At 42.9% G+C, this 4,673-nt stretch overlaps 1 pseudogene; it reads right to left on the bottom strand.

Annotated features, from left to right (window-relative positions):
* Positions 1 to 41: 41 nt before the first annotated feature.
* Positions 42 to 755, bottom strand: LOC116098428 (annotated as a pseudogene).
* Positions 756 to 4,673: the final 3,918 nt, after the last annotated feature.

Genomic DNA, 4,673 nt, shown 5'->3' with positions numbered 1-4,673 from the left:
AAATCAGGAAAACCGCATTTACAGAACAAATAAACACACATAGTGCAAACACCCAAGGATCATGCTAGCTCTTCAGTTAGCTGTCACAGCTCAGATAGGAGTCCTCACTGTGCGAACAGAAGATCCAAATCTTCATCAGAAGGTGCTAGTGGGAGTTGTCAGACGCCTTCCAATGTAGATCCCCAAGCCAATGGCCAGCAGATGAGACAGTAACAGAGATGGAAGGAAAACCTTCAGAAAGTCTGCTGAGAAAATGCCCCCTTTCTTCATAACGCTTGTGTTTCTCATGCTGAGAGTAGCTGTGTGCTTCGGGTGTTTAAAAAGGAACTCCTTGGGGGGAATATTTTCTGGCCGACTTGACCAATCCCATATCCAATCTGAGTTTTTCTTCAAGATACTTTCAACTTCTCTTCTTCTCTCAATATAATCTTCCTCAGACAGAGTGCTGTTTTTCTCGCCAAAGTGTCTGGGAGCGAGGTGGGCTGTCACAGTGAGAACTCTTGGAGCTATTTCGTCCAGATTCATGCTGGGCATCCAACAGTATTTTTTCCATGTCACCATTGTAAATAGAGACGGAGGCTGGAACGCTGCTCCCATTCCCATTGCTGAAGTGCAGTTCTACCCAGGAGCCCTGCAGGTTCTCCTTCCCGCTCTGCGACATGGTGGCTCGGCAAAGGAGCCCGAGCCCAACTGCGACAGGCCTGGGAGGCGGTTACAGAGAGGTAGCAGGGCAGCCTGCGCTGCTCAGCTCTGAGGCCAGGCGACACGGGACTCCATAAGACTGTTAAATTGATGGTTGTTTTACATCAAACAACTTTTATAATACTTATTTTTGTTATAATATTTTATAAATTTTAAGGAATATGACAAAAAAGATATTGTAGGTATGGAAAGGGGTCTCTGGGAGGAGTTGGGGTACAAAAGGGAAACAAGAATGTAATTTAATTCTATTTACATAAAATATGTTTTTAAATGTTAACAAATTCAGATAAATTGAAATCATGCAACTTTTCTCATCATAATGCAATAAAAGTTAAAAAAAAATGAATCCACCATGCAAACTTGCTTTTTAGCCTGTCCACGGGGCCACGTTCCAGCGGGCTCTTATTATTCTCTCCTAGCTATTAAAAACATCTCACGCACATGCAACTTTTTACACACTCCCACAATCATTAATAGTGCCTAAGACCCAGTAAGTAAAACATGACTCTTAATGCCTTAATATCCAATCATATTTATATAATACTAAAATCACAATTACAAGATGCCAATACAATAGTTTCTAAACCAAATAATAAAGACAATATCCTAATCCAATTAATCTATTTTGTAAAAACCTTTGTTTGGTTGTATAACCTCGTGGGGTTAGATCCGTCCTCATCGTCTGTCTCCATCATGACCACACTCCTCCTGCTCCTCTGACCCTTTTCCTCCTCCAACTCTAGCTCCACTTCTCTATTCCTGTCCAATCACAGGCCTGTCACTGCCCTAATGTGATTGGACAGAGAAAATGTTGTAGCAGTTACACTGTATGCACACAGCTGAAAGCAGCTGGTTATACTGTATGCACACAGCTGGAAGCAGCTGGTTATCCTGTATCTACAACCCTGGAAGCAGCTGGTCACACAGGGAAGCAGAGAGCAATAAATGCATCTGCTCAGGTCACTTTCTCCTTTACACACAGTCCAGGATCTGAGCACAAGGAATGGTTGCCACCCATAGGGGGCAGGGTCTCAGTTCAAGCTAATCAAGACAGTTAATCAAGATAGCTTGGTCTCAATGGATAAATCTACACGACAGCTCCCACCTCTATGACCAGAGGGAACGTCTGCGAAGAGGGATAAGAAAGATGTTAAGAGCCAGAATAGCATAAAGTCTGCTGGGAACCTGTCTCTCCGAGTAGTGCTGTACAAACAAGACTGGAACAATAGCAATACCTATGAACATATGAACATGCACGGGGAAAATGTACAAGGTCCCACCTAGACAAAGAGCCGCAGGTAACCAGTGACTGCTGGGAGAAGTAATCTTTCCCAGGGGTGAACCTCTCTACGGTTGTCTAATTCTGAGTGCTCAGCCTGGAAACCATTTACACAAAACAAGAAAAATAGACTCAGTGGTGTGTGTAAGTGTGTTTACATACACATGCATATGTATATAACAAATATAATAAAAAAAAGAGGCTATCAACTTTGAGAATTGGAGACACTTGAGGCAGCTTGGAAGGGGTGGAAAGGAAAGGGAGGGGGAAGTGACATAATTCTATTTCAATTAAAAACACTCTTAAAAAAAAAAAAACCAGGAATAACAAAAAAGTAACGTCCCACACAGGCATTCCGGAAGGATCATCTAGAGTCATCAAGCTGACAGTTGATCATCCATCACAGCTAGTGAATGACAATGGAAAATCATTCATGTGATTCATAGGAATTCATATTTAGGGATTTGCAGACTTTTCCTCATAATGAAACAGCAAAGCAGCCAAAGCTGCCGATGCAGTGGCTTGTCCCCACTGTTCTAAGAGACCGATTAAACCAAGCACATGGGCCTGGGGAGCTGGTCATGGGTAAAGCCCTGTCGATGCAGTGGCTTGTTCCCACTGCTTTAGGAGACCGATTAAAACCAAGCACATGGGGCTGGGGAGCTGGCTTCATGGGGTGCAAGTTTGAAGGCTGGAGTGTGAGCCCCGGGTTCCATAAAGTGAAAACTTGACCTCCACATGTATGTTGTGGAACCTTTTCTCACATGCACACACACATGCACACAAATATATATATTTGTTATATGTATACATACATATAACAAAAAACTGTAAAAGTTTTAGGAAGAGGAACAGGAAAATGAATCACCAAGAAAAACTTTTGGCCTTAAGAATAAAAATGCCCTGTTAGTTATCTGGTGAATCCATAAGTAGGTGTTTTACGTCAAAACTGCCATTTTCCATTTTGTGGAACAGATGAAGGGAAGGGCTCTGACATGTTATCAATATCTCAGGCTCACCACAGGCAGCATGACAAATGCTGCTCTCAAAGGCCTGGCAGTGGGCACCGTCTCCAGGAAGATGTTTCTGTTAAATCACAAGGCATTAAAGACAGGTGCGATTCTGAACCATGAGAGGGAGCCCAGTTATCTGGTTCAAAGTATGATAGGTCAAGGTATTGAATTTTCTTCTGCTGACAGTATGAACAAGCAGGTTGTCAATCAAATAGGCTCCTATGTCTTTCTTTAAGGTATGTTCATTAGAGACCATTTGCCTTCATCACTAAGATAACTTGGATTTTGAAACTTGGCTCTAGGATGCCCGGGTTCCATTTGACGAAGAATCACCTGGCCCTGTTTAAAGTGACACCCCCTCAAACTGTATATATTTGAATTAGTTGGATGCTCAACCAAGGGCGCGGGGGTTGTGTCAGTACCCTTCCCAATGCACATGGAGAACACCTCCTTTCTCTGCTTTTCACAAATATCTTTTCAGTTGGGTATTGCCAGCCCAGCCTGTTGGGGTTGTCACAGCTCAGCTTTTACATTAAAACTCCAGTCCAGGATCACAACAGAAGGCTCAAGGCTTTGATTGCTATCATTATAAGCAGTTTCACATGCCAGAGATTGAAGCATGCTTATATTTCCAGATATATTCACTTAAGGAACAAATTTCCTTCATTACTTTCCCCTTAGGAGAGTTCTTTATAATATCAGCTCTAATTAAAATATAATTATTGTAATCAGATATATCGCTGAAAGGGGCCAGATAAGACCCTGACCCCTTTATTTCCAATGGAAAAGAGGCTGACCCAAGAATCAATATTCATACCATCTTGTAGATGTGAAGAGAGACCTACATTGTCCTAGCATCTGGCTTTCCTAGGGAACAAAGGCTGCCCTTGGTCATTCCTCCTCTCCATTAACAAGCCACTTTATGTAAAGGTAGGGTGTGACGTAGACTTCTACAGGGTTCATCGTTCACCTCATTCTCATTGTGGCTGGCAGAGACTCTGCTCCCCCAAAACTGACATCAGACACTAGAGGATGGAGGGGACAAATAAGAGAAGAGCTGGATAACTCCACTTGCATTGGTTCAACATTTATTTGCAGCTATGAAATGCCAGGGGTGGATATACACCTTCTGAGACAGGAACCTTAATCATTGAATCAGTGTAAAACAAGTAGAAGGTTCTGTGGAAAGGACACAGAAGATCCAGCTGTCTGCGTTCAGCAGGTAAGGAGGTAAGAGGGGATGTAAGGGTAGCACTGAGGGCCTCACAACTGAGAACTGTCACAGGAAAGGCTGCAGCCAGCCAGTGACTTTCACACACCCTACTCCAGAGAACATCTGGCCCCTGGACAAGGTCTGGGAGATGTGCTGGATCATCAGTCTGTCCATCTGCCCATCCGTACATCCACCCACCCATCCACTCATTATTTATCTATCACCTATCACCAATGAATCATCAGTCACGGTAACATTTCATTCTTTAGCTCAAGCTGGCCATGAACTCTTGGCAATCCTGTGGCTTCGTCTCCCAAGAGATGGGTTAGAGACTTAACAGTTCCTACTGACAACTGACTGGAATCGTCTTAATACTGGATTCAGTAAATCCAGGTTAGTGGCGCACAGGGCTGTGGCTGTTTTGTTTGTTTTTGTTTTTGTTTTTTTTTTTTTTTTTTTTTTTTTT

Source organism: Mastomys coucha, unplaced genomic scaffold (assembly GCF_008632895.1).
Source record: "Mastomys coucha isolate ucsf_1 unplaced genomic scaffold, UCSF_Mcou_1 pScaffold20, whole genome shotgun sequence".
NCBI classification, from domain to species: Eukaryota; Metazoa; Chordata; class Mammalia; order Rodentia; family Muridae; genus Mastomys; species Mastomys coucha.
Note: the sequence above shows the minus strand (reverse complement) of the source record. Positions and strands in the feature narration are given on the sequence as shown.